The 16728-nt window shown below is 40.0% G+C and overlaps 1 long non-coding RNA gene across 1 annotated transcript; it reads left to right on the top strand.

The window, feature by feature from the left end:
* The first annotated feature begins 13440 nt into the window (after positions 1-13440).
* Positions 13441-15690, top strand: LOC141807142 (uncharacterized). The gene is made up of 3 exons (XR_012599823.1): positions 13441-13870; positions 14611-14829; positions 15397-15690. It is a non-coding gene; the product is annotated as an uncharacterized LOC141807142 (long non-coding RNA).
* The last annotated feature ends 1038 nt before the right edge of the window (positions 15691-16728 follow it).

Raw genomic sequence — 16728 nt, 5'->3', positions numbered from 1 at the left:
AAAAGCGACACAAGTTGGCATTCTTCTGAGCAGGTATGTATGAAATACCCGTGATACCCGCTTTTGCTAACATGCCAAGTTGGGTGCGTAACTTTCGAATCTCTCCCACGTAGAAACGCGAAGCTACAGCTGGTTGCTGGGCTAGTGACGGTGTTCACACAGTCACAGTTGGAGGCAGTGGGTGTGCATTGCTGGTGGTACTAAGGCCCCGTTTACACGACGCCGAAAACGGTCAATTCCGCAAACATTTCGTTGCGTTTTGGCCTTCCGTTTAGACAAGACCACGTTGCGTTTTCAGTGAAAACGCAAACTTTTGAAAACGCTCCCCAGAGTGGAAAGATCTGAATCCGCTCCTCCATCCAGCTTCGTGTAAACACAGAGCGGAGCGTCTCAGGGTGAAACGCTGACGTCACCGCATGCGCACTCGCAGTTTCAGGTGAAGGCTCCGCGCTCAGCCACATTTCCAGTTGAGCCAGTAGTTGGCGGTAATGCACGTTATGGTTGGATTGCCGACCGTCTCACACAACAAAACGGCAGAAAAAGAAAGAACAGAAGAGGAGACTTGTCCCCCTGGAATCATATGAACGCGGATCGTTTTCACGCCGTCCTCATGTAAACGCGGGTGGCTTTTGAAAACGCAAAGGAAGAATCGTTGCGGGAGTCTCCGTGTAAACGGGGCCTAAGTCAAGGAGGAGGAGGAGCCCAGTTTGAATATTGTGTTTACTAACAAGTAACAGAAACTCCTATAGACCCTCTCTTTAAAATGTTGATCACATCACCCCCATCCTTCGCACTCTGCACTGGCTACCCGTTCACCTCTGCATAGAATTCAAAATCCTCCTTCACATCCACCACTGTCTGCACGGTGCAGCCCCCACCTACCTCACTGAACTCCTCCACCCACACACTTCAGCCAGAACCCGGTCAGGCCAACTGCACCGTCTACGCCAGCCCAGGACTCTGCTCAGGACTATGGGCGACAGGGCCTTCGAGGCTTCTGCTCCACGTCTGTGGGATCACCTCAGGGCTCCACAGTTGGTAGAATCTGTTAAAAAAGGTCTTAAAACCTTTTTATTTCGTATTGCCTTCCCTGGCTGATTTTATTGTTTGACTGTCTTTTACTGTTTTTTTTTTACTGTTGTTATTGTTTTTATTGTTTTATTTTTTAATTCAATTGTGCACTTTGAGATCTGTTCACAAGTGTAAAGTGCGTTATAAATAAAATTCATTATTATTATTATTATGATTGTTAAATAAAAACAACAATGGGCATCAAACCACTGTGTGCACCTAAATTGTTCAGGGTAGCAGTGAGCAAGCTAAGATTGCCTGAAAGGTGTGTTCTCAGTTTGCTTTCAGTCAAACTCTGTAGCGATTTGTTTGTGGTGCAGTCAACCCAGCAACAAACAACAGCTTGACTAATTCCAATTCAACTGTGAGTGAGGAAATTTGCATTAAAATGTGCTTAACTTGTTTTACTCAATGCACCATTTGATAAAGGTGCTTAACATATTAACATCACAGGGATTGACATTTACTGTCCAAACAAATGGATTAGTTGCCAGAATTTTGTCCAGCTAGTTTAACCAGAGGAATTTGACCTTTTTTTTTAAAAATCATTTTATAGCCAGTTTTGCCAAGCTTGTTGGATACTTTTACACACTGCTGTTGGGGTTTCTTGGCTTATATACAGCTTGGCAGAACATTGTACCTCACTGTGGTTCATGCACTGACTCACAAGTTTGTAAAGTTCTTTGATTTGTAAGTGAAATATTTGACAAATTTGCTCATCTGCCGAAGTATTTCACCTCACCACTGCTCCAAGTCAACCCACAGCTTACTTTCTTGGTTAAATGGATAACTTTAGCATGCATCTTGGAGCTGGCTGGCTTCAAAGTCAAAGCTCTAAAAGAAGGCACAGCATTTGTTCCACCATGCAGGTATAAAGAAGGAGGCTGTGATGTGATGATGTATGGACAGCCCTGTGTTGTTGTGCTTTGCAGTATTGCAGTGTGTACACAAAAGAAGCCCATGAGGAAATGCAATAGTTTATCCTTTTTGTATCTGCTTTGTTCCAAAGAGAATGAGTTACAGATGTGAGAGCGACAGAAAACAGCATTTTGGGCCTTTATATGAGGTGTCAGTCATGACAGAATAGGTATCTGATAACCCCGAATAAGCCTGTGTGTACTGTTTCGCACTAAAAGTGTTTGATGCCTTTTGGAAGTGTTTATCAGAAATCAGTATACCTGTGTATATAATAGGAAGGTTTTAGATTTTCACCTGCTAATCATCTACCCAAGCTTGTCACCCACTCTTCTTTTTACCAGCACAAAACTATTTATCACTCAGAAAAGTCGAAAACAGCACTGAGAAATCTTGTCAAACTTTTTAATGCAACTTGTCGTGCCAATGGACAACCGACACAAATTCTGTTGACAGAACTCAAATACCCAAATGAGCTCAGCGGAGTAAGCCGTGCAGGCGGAGGTTTGCTTGTGTGGAAAGTCATTTATAAACGCCAAGGGTAGCCATTCATGCTCAATGATTTAGGACTTTCAAAACACATTTCTAGCTCATTTGAATAATAATGGTCATAAAAAACATTGCCTGAGGCGCAGCAAGCATACATCAAGCAACAACAAATGCCTTCTGAAGTTGTCGAAAGGCCCGCAAACACGAAAACAATTAGGACACACAACTTAATTTGCGAAGGGTATGTTTCTCTGTTATGCTGTGCTCATTTTAATGAGTCTGAAGGCAGTATAGTGTCCTGTAGTTTGTGCTGCAGATTGACAGACTGTTACAGCCGTACCATGCAGACCTCTATTAAAGCTCCATATGTGTATGCAGGCATCCACAGATATGGCTGTTAATACATGCATACATACACAAGAAAAGCACAATTTGGTTCACATCATGCTTTCTTATGCCTGACTTAACGCAGCAGGTAGCTGATGATAAGACACTCAAACAGCCAGACGGATCAAACAAAACCTATCCACTTCAAACAGATGACCTCATGATTGCCTTACATCAAAAGTAGCATGCAATTAAGCCTGAGTAGTGTTCATCAGCCCTGCCGCGCTTTGTCTGGAGGCTTTTCATTGTCCGGCACACTTAGCAGCAAACATCAGTGCAGAGAATCAAAAGATGAGTGCAATTATATATCCCTGTCTGTAAGACAGGAAGAAATCAACCTTGAAGTTCTGAATAAATAGAAAGAAGATATTAAAATACTTCCTTTTCATAGAGTGGGCATGACCTCAATGACATTAGCACATGCTCCATGAGCGAGTGGTAAAACAAAAAAGGATTAAATAATACGTTTTCAATCTGCCCCTTGTATGACTCAATGTGAACCAACATTTACAACTGTACTGTTACTCTCTTCATGAATGTGTAAAACATCATTTTTATTATTTTAATAATTTGAATAACCTAAACTTAATGGCATCTAAACAACAACCCCATTTTACTCTTCTTGACATCATGATTACAAGATGATACCTACGACATTCAGGAATGATAAAGAACTATTATCCTGCCAAAAGTTTTTGAAAAGACTTAAAAAGAAAAAAAAAAAAAACTTTGAATGTATTCCTTTTTTCTGTGCTTTTTACTTTTGTCACTTTGTTAAAACTCCTGTGAGGATTTTTCAGGATGTATTGATTTTGGCACCCACTGTGGATATAAGGGCACATTTTCTGTCTTAGCTGATTGTGTCCTATAGAAGTGTGTTTTTGGTTTGTTGCTTTTCAAGATCAGAATCCCACTAGCAGGAGCACAGATGGCCTTACAGTCCAGGTCACGCTCATAGACTGTATAAAACATGGACATAGTCTCCCCAACGTCACCCGTCTGTTTCTGAAACAGAAAATGAAGCACATTGGCTATTGCAGCCATATTTAAAGTGAGAAGGGCTTCGAGTACAGCTATACAGCACCTGTCAGTCACGTGACCTGAGCTGTGCCACTGATTGGGCAAGCTCAGGATCTTAATATCCCTGTTCCTGCCGAGTTAGAAAAAAATTCATCCCTGCACAATGTGTGCAATAGTAAAATTAGTGATTCAGACAGGAGACATTTTTTGAACCAGGCTGTAAATAGATTGATTTCTGTTTTAAAAGCAGCTTTTTTTGGCTTGATGTGTATGTGACTTCTGGTACTTCCAGAGCCAGCCTCAAGCAGGCGCTCAAGAAACAGCAGATTTCTTTCACTTCCACACTGTCACATATTCTTAGACTGGAGGATGCTGCTTGGTCACACTCCATGACTGGGCAGCCGGTTCGGAGCCAGCCTGTGACCTCTTTCCCACATGACACGCCCCACTATTGCCCTGTTTCCTACTCCAGCCACTGCTCTCTTTTCTCTGATTAAAGGCACAAAAGCCCAAAGAAAAAAAAAAAAGTCACACTAGTCTTGATGGTTGACTAAGTTGCTCTCTTGCATATAGACAACAAGCCAACAGACTCACACCCATATTCTTGTTCTTTGTGATGCTGCCACAGCGGGGAAATAAAGTGGATATTTCCAAGATGATTTAGATGTTAAGATGTCAGCCATTTGATTTCAGATAGCATATACAGAAACTTTATAAATGTTCTTATTTCACAATTTTATTGCAATTGAAAAGTAACCAGTCGTAAAAATAGTTTTGTTAGAGTAATTTGTTACTTAGGAACTTGTTACCAGGAATATTGTCCATAAATACCAAAAAAACTTCCCTCATATGAACTTTAAATGTAATCCTTGTTTTACATTTTTACATCAATGCTTTGTCCTGTAGGTCAATAGAACACAGACATCCAGTTAAGTTATAAATAACCTAAACCTACAAGCTCGCAGTTTTTATATATTAACAAGTTACAGGTATTAGTCACGTAAGGCATCCTTAGGTAGAATTTACTGCACTTAGGTTGTGGTCTGCAGTAATGACTCTATATGCAGAGGGTCTCTTTTCACACTTGGCTGGTATTGTCATCTAGACCAACAATGGAAGATTCTGATCATTTTTTTAAACACCTGTTTTTTCAAAGCAAGTTTAATATACTGAACATTTCCAACAGGAGTGTGTTCAAGTAATTTAAAAACATGCCAAATATTTTCTTTTTGTGCAATGTGGAATAACAAGTATTGTAAAATAATGAGGGAATACTGAATAACAAGACAGCGCGCCATAATTATGACAATGATGTATTTTCCACTTGAAAAGGTGGTAACTTATTTGCCAGGATGGGTGCAGCAAACTTCCAGAAGGTTTGGAGCTTACATCACAAAATGTTCCTTCTCCCTGTTCTGTGGCTTGTCATACACAGTGGCCTCACTGATTGGCTTTATTGTCTGTTTAAAAATGAGCCTCACGCATTGTCTGTCTCCACGGGAGAGCGTGTACAGGCATCCAGACAGTACATGCATCCTCACATGAAACAAGAGGCAGAGACACACGTACACTCTTTACGCACTGAGGACAATACCCAGTGCAGCCCAGATGGAAATGACACAAACAAACATGCACGGCTCGCGGACTTAAAAAAAGCTCCCAGCAAACAATGCAAAGTGAAAAGATATTAATATTTAAATAGATCATTTGCAAGATTGGTATAATTAGTGGCTCATATTCATGTATTCACTTCAGGGATATCACATTGAGACATGTCTACTTATTCAAATAAGATGCAACATGTCACAGGGTGCATATATGCAAATGCACATATGCCGCTAATTACACAGTGCCTGTCACAAAGAGAGAGAGGCTTTCAGCAAAAATGTTCAAAGTTTTCTATGAACTGTTCAACCAGGCTGCTCAGGCTGCTCAGGTCTAATTAAAACATGCATGTCCCCAAGGCCTTATCAAAGCACTGTAGAAATATGTACATCTCAAATAGAAGAGAATTAGCTAAATAAAGGACCTCCCTGGTGCTTTTGTCCTGCTCAGAATCCAGGCGCGGCTCTGACAAACTTTATTTCTGATTGATTCTGATAGTCCACCGCAGGGATTTGAGAATATTTTGACCTGAGGCGGGGGACTTTCATTTTGACATCTCCTCCCCTGGCACAGTCCCAGATTTGATTCTGTACTTGACACCAGCGGTATTGAAGGCTGTTGTGACGGAGATTGTTATTTTAATGAGGTGGAAATGAGAGCTAAACCTTCGAGGAAGTGTTTGCTAATTAACCAAATGATTTGGCCTATAGGGTTGGCTACTGACAAATTATACATTGTTGTAATGAGAGAGATTGATAACGGGTCTATTTTAAGGTATTACAGAAGAAAATCACTAACTACTGGAATTTTTACAGAGACAACTTTTCACTTGTTTTTTCAAAGAGTATGATCAAATTAGGATTCAGTTTGATATAAAAACAAAGAAAAACATCTACCGATAAATTATTTTGAATTGTATAAAAAAACTTGTCTTGAAAAAAAGAAGAGATAAATAAAACTGAGTTGGCTTTCACTAATGCTGAACTTCCGCAAGATCTGTGTCCGACTTGTCTTTGCCTTGGTAGCGGTTAGCTTCTGTTGATATCCAAAGTCTGCGTTGACTTAATGCAGCACATAGCGAGACCGCAGTTCAGCTGGACTCGCATGTCCGAGGATTTCCCTCACTTCACACCAGAAGTACAAGCCTCATTGATAACACTGTACTTTAGAGGTCCGCAAATTTCGCACTTGTGTAATAATTAGACAAAGTTTTTTCTTTTTTCCTTGAAATCACCCCCTAAATTTCATGAGAATTTGGTGAAAATTAGCACAAAACTTCTGGCCAGATTCTTTTTTTGTAGTGCGCCTGTACTCGTAGTGTCTACCATAATCAGATCAGGCCAATTTACAGCTCCACTCTTGGGGAATATCACTTCTGAAGCCTTCAGTTGTGTCATGCAAAACATAATTACAAAGGTATTTCATTTTGCATGTGATCTCAATTATGCATATCAACAAACTCGGTACAAAAGAACTTGGTGAAATTAAATAACAAATAGCTAACCATCAACTGCTTTTTGGCAAGTGTGACTTGCGACAATAAATTTGGACATTATTTTAAAGAAGTTACATGCTAATTTTAAAGAAGTTATGTGCAAATTTTAAAGAAATAAGAAAACAACGAATTATTACCTAAGTGTGATGAAATTTGCGGACCTCTCAAGTAAAGTGTTACCACTTCATTCATTCCCTGCTTCTAGTTGGCTTTATGGCCTCTAAAAAGATCTCAAGCCTGTTTACTCCAGGCATGCTCTCACTTAAAGTGTATGTTTTATTCTAAATTCAGAACAGTCTGATGTTGTTTCAGCGTCCAACTTTCTGTCCCAGCTTTGTGCAAATTGATGCGTCATTGCTCCAGCAATAAAAGTCCTGTGCATCCAACTTGCCAGATCGCAACAGAGTGGAGACAGTGGAAGTCGACACATTGACTAGATTTGTAACCTATCAGCTCCAACAGTGTCGGAGTGTAGAGGGACCAGACATGGATGTAGCAGGATTTATTTATTCATGATGATGTTCCCTTGGTTTTATTAATAGGCATATAACTAATGCTGCATTCAAGGCTGTAATGGGGGCTGCATTTTCTTTAGAAGACCCTTGAGATCCCATATTAAAATGTCAATTTTACAGCAGCATAAACATTTTGACAGCTTGTTTTGGATTGAACAGCTTTCTTTTTAAAGAAGAATAAAAAAGAAGAGTCAGATAATTTGGGGCGTGGCTGACTTGACACAGAGATGGCACACCATAGCTGTTTCAAAGAAGACCAAAGGCTTCCCTCAACTTTCCCTCTTTGCTTCTTGCCAGGTCAATATAAAGTTAGGTTCAGTTGTCATTGCCATAAGTTTGGCTTCAAAAGTTCTGCAAAAAGTGATGCAGATCTGCCAACACTCCAGATTTAAGCAGGAGTCTCCCACTTTTTAAACTCACTGATGTACTCCTGATTTGTAAATTCTCACAACTATCATCAATTTATCACATTGATACCAGTTAAAGGCTCATGCATAACCACTGTGTTGTTACAGTGTTGTCATACCATAGACTGTATAATTAGTAGATTTATTCTCCCCGACGTCACCCGTCTGTTTCTGAAACAGATTTTTGAAGCAAATCGGCTATCGCAGCCATAGTGGAAATGACAAGGGCTTTGAGTACAGCTATAGAGCGCCCGTCAGTCACATGACCTGAGCTGTGCCTCTGATTGGGCAAACTTGCGATCTTAATATCTTTCTTTCCTGTTGAGTTAAAAAAAAAAAATTCATACAACAAACAGTGTGTGCCGATAGTGAAATTAGGGATCGATACATGAGACGTTTTTTGAACCAGGCTGTATATAGATTTATTTCTTGTGTGAAAACAGCTTTTTTTGGCTTGATGTTTATGTAACTTCGAGTACTTCCGGAGCCAGCCTCAAGTGGACACTCGAGAAACAGCAGGTTTTAGCACTTCTGTCTCTTCTTGTCTCATATTCTCAGACCAGAGGTTGCTGCTTGCCTCAGACCTGGTAACCAAACTTGTCAATTACAAGCATGCCCTAATCACTACCTGGCGCATGCGTTGGCATCCTCACTGAAGCATTACTCGGCATCACTCTGTCAAAGTTGCTGTCAAAGACGTCTGAATCAGTTCCAAAGAGGAAGGGCTATGCCTCCAAATTAAATTCAACTGGGTGCTAGTCATTTCCTTTTCTTGCTGTGAGCCATGTAGATATTAAACTCGCATTTGTAAGGTTTGTAGGTCAGATTTTAGCATGGAAAAAAAAGGTAAAAATTATGTTGGCAGACATATTAACTTTACAAAGTACTGACAAGTCTTCCATCTTTGTCAAAGTCTAATTTTGGCAGGAATGGTGATGCTTTATCAAGTACATAAAGTATGCAAACACATGTGCAAAATTCCAAAACAAATGCATCAGTCCATGCACACACTGTGTCCAATTAAGGTAACGCCAAATACACAAGAGAATCTCTTAAATGACATTTTAAATGCTCCTCTACGGCAGCCCTAAACATTTACATCAGACTTGCTTGGATTTACTATGGGTTTCATAATGCCCCTTCAGGACCCAGAAACCGATGGACAGGGTCACTGAGACTACGTCTTTGTTTTAAACAGTCTTTGTTTGGTATTCTGTTGTTTCGTTTCATAAACGCCCTGCAAAAAGTAAAACACCTACTGTAATAACATTACCCATTGAACAAACTCTAAGTTTCACTGGTTTCCTCACTGTGGTGTATAAGCAACGGGACAACTGGATTTTAAAAGCTTGCACTATCAGTGTGGATTTGTGGGCAGTTTATAATCTCAAACAAGCTCCCTAGAACAATGGTAAATAAAGCATTCAGAGAAAATTTTCTAAATAGAACCTGACAGGTTCAACAAATGCATCAGTCACAAATGATGGTCTAAAAAGGACATTTGAATTTGTATCTCCTCCACTTGCTTTCAAATATATGCGTTCATGTTAACCTACATTTGCATTTGCACACACAAACACAAAGGCGAAGGAATCCATTCTGGAGCGCTCAGAGCTGTCCAGAAGCCTGTCTGTGAGAGGAAAATGTATGCAGCCCAAATCAAAGTGATGTTGCACATAGTAATCTTTCTCTATTAAGGATGTCACTTTCTGCAATCTTTTCACAATTGCGCCCTAATACCCTTTACCACTCCACTGCTGGGTTTGGTTAGCCTCTGCGAGTGCGCATACACACATTTGTTCACAGTTTCATCACACACATCCACGGTGTGTAGGTATCCGCTGAAGGAGCTAGTCATGTGTGTCTTTTAGATAGGAGTTGAGAAAGCCCTTGATTAGGACAGGAAGTCATGTGTGTAAAATTCACACTTTTTACCACCAGCGTCTCTCTGTGTATATTGAAGGTTGTCTGGGTCTAGTGTGTGTATGAGTGTAGCACACACATCTTTAGAGATAATAATTAACTGACGTAAAGGTAAATAGTAATATAAAATTAATTACACGCTAACAGTGAGTTCCTTTGTACCTTTTAAAGCGAGCTCAGTTCTAATTTCGGGGTAAAATAATTATATCCGGAGCTGTTTTGGAAATGAAACGCCTTGCCTCGGCTATAAAAGGCAAATTATTTACACTTGGTTTGTTTCTGATGATAAAATTCAAAATGGAGCTCCAACAGTGTTATGAACTGTAGATAAAAGGTGCTATTGTCTAATTCTGCTGATCTTCTTCAGGTGGGTTAGGATCTTTTTTTTCCTTTGGTTTATGATTAAACTTCATTTACTCAGCAAGGCCCTGTTTCGCACTGGTAGTTACACAAATTTCCTTTAGCATGCTAATTTGCAATATGCATTCCAAGTCTACCCCAAGATTAACATTTGCATTTTTTTTCATACATAGTTTCATACATTTTGTTCATCATGTATCTGGTAATTTCCTTTTCTTTTATGGTGTTCATACTCTTTTTAAAGTTTTACCTTGCCTTCTTTCACTTGTGCAGTTTATTTTTGCAGCTTTCCATAATGCCTCTTGAAAACTTAGAGAGGATGTTCTTGAACTTAGTGCATCCAGGTACTATGTTTGGCACGTATGTGTAGGATACACAGAAGATAGGAAGCGATTAAAAGATTCATCTGTAGTTAGGAAAATAGAGGGTCACCAATAACTAAACATACAGCATGTCCTGTGACTGCATTATCACTGACTATTGATGGGATAGTCACTGGAGGGATTGCCGTCTCCTGTACCTTGATGATGGATTCCTCCCTGTTGTTGAACATAAAATGGTCAAAAGCTCTTCCTCTTCATGTCTGAGGGCCTGAAACCAAACAACTAAACTGTATTTTACCTGCAGGGCTGTTACATCACTGCTCACATACTCTTTCTCCTTGAATGCAAGGTAAGACTTATTCTATTCATTTTAGCGCTGATAGCCATATTTTGCAGAGCTGGGGTTGCTGCTCTGATACAGAAGCATTTTAAAAATGATAGATTGATTTACAACGACTTTGGTCTTTTTCTTGACTTGTAGTCTAACTTGACTGAGTTTGAATCTTTTTTTAAATGACATGTCTTGAACACAACGGGATGAATCCTGAAACTGATCAGCTACCCTAAACAATATACATATCCATCCAGATAGTGATGGTCAATATTTCTGTTATAATGTTTAAGGTAGCTGATGGAAATTAGTTACACAGATTATTCACTGTGGAAACCAGGTGGCATCCTATAGGTGTAAGTAAGTCATTTCCATTTGACTCCCACCAACGATTTCTTTCAAAATGTCCAACCAGAAACAGATGAGTGATGTCACAGACCCATTTATTACAAAGCCTATCATGGAAACACACACACTTGTTCATGTGTTTTATGTGAATCCCAGGTTTCTCTTCTTGTGTTAAGTTAAAAATAAGCAAACAACAGTGGTATGAACTGAAATAAATAAATCAGCTCCTTGTAATTTAATGTGTACTTAAAGGATTTAAAGGGATATGTCAGATTCTTCTTCTCTAAATAGAGTAATGTGAGTCACAGGGTTTGTAATTGTAATTTTGTTTTTGGACTATTTTGTAAACACAACGCAGACGTGGACATCTGCCTGCAGTACACTGATCAGCTGTAGGATGAACAAATGGACTGTCTGGTGTTGGAGGGCAGACATTTAACCAAGACTACAAAAGAGCACTTGGGCGGGTGCGTCGTACATTAAGCCAAATTATGTGACAGACCCAACCCTGGTTAACTTGCACCCAGTGTAATTTGTACAGTTAATTACATATAATTTATACAACCCCAGTATCATTGTAGTTGGTTGCATTCTGCCTGCTGCTGCTCTCCATACAAACTATTTTTCACGCTTACACCAAAGGCTGCGAAAATGTGGTTGGACAATTGATCTTAGACTACGAACATACTTAAAAAAAAAATCTAGACTCCCATATACAGTTTTTACATTTTATAATGAAAATGTAAAATGTAAAATAGAGAAATACATTAGATAGGCATTGTTACTTTGATTCTGATTCCAAAATTAAGTATAGCGATTTCAAAATCAGAATACTTGATTGATCCCCAAGGGGAAATTTCATTCCAGTTACATCCCTTCCAAGACATGTAAGGAAACAAACTTAACATGGGAATAAAGGAATGGAATGAACCTAGGAGCTGCTATGGTGCCCAGCACCCCTTTGTGATAGATATGAAATGAAATGAAAAACAACAGTGGGAGAAGAGAGGGGAAAAAAAGTCAACTACAGACTATTCCCCAAGAAAAACTGACAAAAACTGAGAACAAAAAGTGGATGTTGTCAAGCTAAAACATGCAAACAAAGACCTGAAATATGGTGAAAGCGATATGCGCTGATTGCTAACATTTGCTATGAACTCAAAGCTTCAGAAACTGAAGGTCACAGGTTGGGTGCCGACATTATCCAGTGTGTCCAATCCTGTCAGAATATTGGGTCTGCAGCTCTAATGCTCTCAAGCAGGAGGTCTCTTTGTGTAAAAGCTGTCATTTTAACCAAACATTAAAGCACTTAATATCACGATAAAGCACACCTCTAACCAGAAAAGTGGGCGTTAGACACAAAATCAGTGGCTTAAATGAGGGTCACATGGTTGAAACCCTAGTGAAGGCATTTTCAGAGAGGAATCTGACCTTACTTTGTTCAGATACCATGCTGCTTATTGTTTAAATAAGGGCAGCATTCATGCTCCCTTATTACTGTTTGATATCACCTCTTATGGCGCAAAACATAGCCCACCTACATGCTGCAATTTGCAATACATTTAGTGTTATTGACCAAGGTCCATGGCTGCCCTGTAATTTAAGACGCCAAGCACAGATTTTACTGCACTTCACAACAGGGTTCCTAATATTCTTTGGATTGGAGGTGCTTCTGTTTACCCGTGAAGACATTAGAGGGGTAGAAAGGTAAGCATTTCCTCAATGCAGATGGAGTTATTTGAAATCATAGCTCTAGTATTTAGTCCTCTACTTTCTCCCTCTCTTTTCTTCTTCTCCTCCTTTTCTCCCTCTCCCCCTTCTTTCTCAATTGTGTCCCTCGCCTCCGGCAAATGGGAGTCATTTGTTTGTGTGAACTTCCCATAACCCGCAGCGCGTGAGACACTTATCATTCAGAGTAGGCTGCTTCGTCCTGAGTTGTAATACCTCTTCTCTTTCTCTTCCTCCTCTCCTTCTTCTACCTGTTTTCCTTCCGCACCAGTCCCACGTCTGCTCCTGATTGTCGCCATAGTTCATCATAAATTAGCCTCCATCTTTCTCCATTCATTCACCCCGTGCTCCCCCATTTCCCCATCTACTGTCTGTCTCCCACCCGCTTTCTCTCTCTCCCTCCAATCTCATTCCAAACGTAATCTCGGGGTACAGAGGACCGTTTTCATTACTGCACTACTCATCTTATCACCCACCCTGTCATCTCCTCTGTCTCCTGTCTTCTTTATATTCCTTTATTCTAACAAGTCTACATCTTAGAAGCCATCAGGGGTCCTCCCCCTTTTTCATTTTCCTAATGTACCCCCAAACACATGCACAAACACGCACACGCACACACTCTACCCTGGCCCTAACCCCTATTTTCATTGCCCTAACCTGTTCCCCATCATCATTATGTAGAGGGCAACCCAGCTCCCTAGGACTGAGTAAATCACTGTGTGTTTATAGTGCAGTGTGCGTTTTCAAAATGTTTATCTGTGTGTGTGTTTGCGTGTGTGTGTCTATGTGTGTGTGTGTGTGTTATCACTGCAGGTAAAATGAGCATTGGTAAGACAAAACAGATAACCTAACCAGCAAGTGCAGGAAGAAAAGATGAAACAGAAATAAAGATGGAGACACAGAGAGACGAAAGGAGCAATCTTGAGGAGGGGAAGCTGTCATTGAAGGCCGAGGTGAGCCCTAACCCTCTTGCTTGCTTTAATCCCTCATTTATGTGAACTCAGCTTTGGAAATGAAGCTGTCACTGTATTTCCTTGCTTTAACCCATGCTGGGGTATAATCAGAAACCACACATGCATGCAACTCACACACACACACACACACACACACACACACACACACACACACACACACACACACGCACACACACACACACACACACACACACACACACACACACACACACACACACACACATAGATAGCATTGCAGGACACAGAAAATCACTCAGGAGGGGTTTTAAATTCAATCCAGAGTTGGAGGTTCATACAAAGATTCATACAACCTCACCTTGTCTTCCTGAGGAGGAATCATCGGATATGTTTGAGACAGAGGGGAATTATGGGTAAACGCAGTGGTGGGGAATGATAGTCCTCAATCTCCGGCTTTAATCTAGGATCGCTGACACATGCCATTCATTTTAGACTGTAGCAATATCTTCCTGTGTGGTGTGGACCATGTACGTGTGTTGATTTTCAATGATTTAGTATTAATCCTGAGACAAAATCAGGTCAAATTATGTAAAAACTATCACAGTCATGTTTAAAACTGCTGAAATACACTTGACCTCACAATTGTTACCATCAAATCCTCATTTCTGTGGGCGAGTTAAACTTTGAAGCTGGCTAAGTATTTATAAAATCACCCAGTTTATCACATTTTAGTGATTACTCCTGTTTTTTTCCTGTGTTAGATGTGACTGCTGAGGAGAGATGAGAAATGTGGGGAGAAGGATGATGAGTAGCAAGAAGCTGCATCTTGGAGTCAAACCAGCAACCGCTGAGATGACGACTGTGGCCTTAAAAGCCTCAGATAAAACCAACCAGTGCCAACTTCAATTTACAATAGGCCCATTTGCAAAAATCTGACACACATTACCCACAATGCCATCCTTTATGCTGCATCGAAATGGGTGAGTGATAATCTTTGAATAAAACTATTTGATTACAGAACTTTTTAATTACATTTTTCTTCCATTTTGTACCATTTTGACATATAATGACAGCGAAAGGGCTACTTACATTGATACTTGCCTTTAGAGGCAGATTTGTGTGTTGTGAAAGCACAGACTTTTACTGCCATCTAGTGGTGTGAAAAGAAAAAAACAGGCAGATGGAGCATGGAGTGGTCAGATAAATCATTGGATAAAGGATCAGTTATTTTGGGCACAGATGACCAGAAAATACACCCTCAAAATCATATAAAGAAAGGAGTGTATGAATTGGAAGTCAGCAACACTGATAGCTTATATTATGACACATGCTTAAGTGGTTTTACTTACAGTAACAAACAATAAAATAAGTCTTTAGAGTGACCTCATCATAAATTCAGTTTTCTTGATTAAGTAAAGAAAAAGGGTCAAAGTAAAATGCAACTATATATAAAAGGCCAAAAACTAAATCATATTCCTGTCCATTCTTGTTTCCTCCATCATCTTTCTCTTCATCCTTCTTTTTCTCCCCCTCATCGTCCCCCTCAGGTGCAGCGAGCGTCACACTGCTGTGTAATAGGGTGCTGTCAGTGTGGGCAGCGGCGAGGTGTGGGGAGCAGAGTGGTGCGTCTCAGATGAGATATGTGACTGGCATGCTAACACACAGTTTTATCTGAGAGAAAAAAGGAAGGAAGAAAGAGACTGGGCCCCCATATCTCCTCACCATAGGCCTTTGATTAAAGCTCTCTGGGTACACACACATGCACACGCCTCCCAAAAACTGCACATATAGAAGTATACCCACATGCACTCGTACAGATTATAAATAAATGGTGGGTAGGAGCCTGCACACACATACGGTATCTATGCATACACACATCCTCCCATTGTGGGTGATGTTGTTTTGACCTGAACCAGGTAGCTTGTCCATTATGGAGTTGATAGGAGGATTTGGCCATGTTGATTCTAGACCGCATCATCTCCTCTGCCATAAATAACCTGAGTGTTTTCTCTGAGTCACACAACAATATACAGAGAACAAGAGCTCTCAGCTTTATCCCCAGTCTCATCTACTACACATTGAGCAGTCACACACACACACACCATACACACACATAAGCCCCAAGAAAATGATTGTATGTACTTGGACACAAACAAAACAAGAGATTTAAAAGTACAGTTGGCCTCATATAGCTGAGTTTTAGTTCAAATTATCATTTTACGCTCTGGTTTGGCTTTGGGATGTGTGTTTTCTCATGTGATGATGGCTGTAGAGAAAACAAGTTTGATTTTAGATGAGCAGCACCGTCTGGCAGTGTGCTCTCAATAGCTTGCCAATAAAGCTTTGGATACAAACTGTATACCCCTGACCAATGCAGCTGTGGGAGAGCATGATGACTTCCACAAAGGAAGTAATGGACAAACCGTACTGTGTGTTCTTGCATGAGAGGAAACCATATGAAATATATTCTGTCAATTTATTACCATCTGTCCGTCCATTTATTGTTTTCCTTTTTGGATGAAAAAAATGTCAATTTCCATTTTTTAGGCATTATTCAGGGCAATGATTTGATGTGGCAGTGGTAACCCATGAATTTTTATTGGAAGGAAATGTCTCTGTTTGCATCTCATATTCTTTAAAAAAATAAAATAAATGAACAAATTCATCCCCATTGATGGTTTTGGATAAAATATGTACTCCTAACGTTTCCCTTGTAGTTCCTTTTTCAACAGCAAGAGGGTGCTACTGCTGCGCTCCATACCATGCTTAGTGCATGCACTTTAATTCACACACATAACTCAATAAAGAGAATACTTAAAAAAAAAACGTTCAAAGTAATGTTTTGATTATTTAATCATAAATTTTATAAATTAACACCT

The sequence above is a fragment of the Halichoeres trimaculatus genome, unplaced genomic scaffold (assembly GCF_033239565.1).
Source record: "Halichoeres trimaculatus isolate MK-OKI-2021-1 unplaced genomic scaffold, fHalTri1.1 fHalTri1_scaffold_18, whole genome shotgun sequence".
Taxonomy (NCBI): Eukaryota; Metazoa; Chordata; class Actinopteri; order Labriformes; family Labridae; genus Halichoeres; species Halichoeres trimaculatus.
This window is presented reverse-complemented; position numbering and strand designations above follow the sequence as displayed.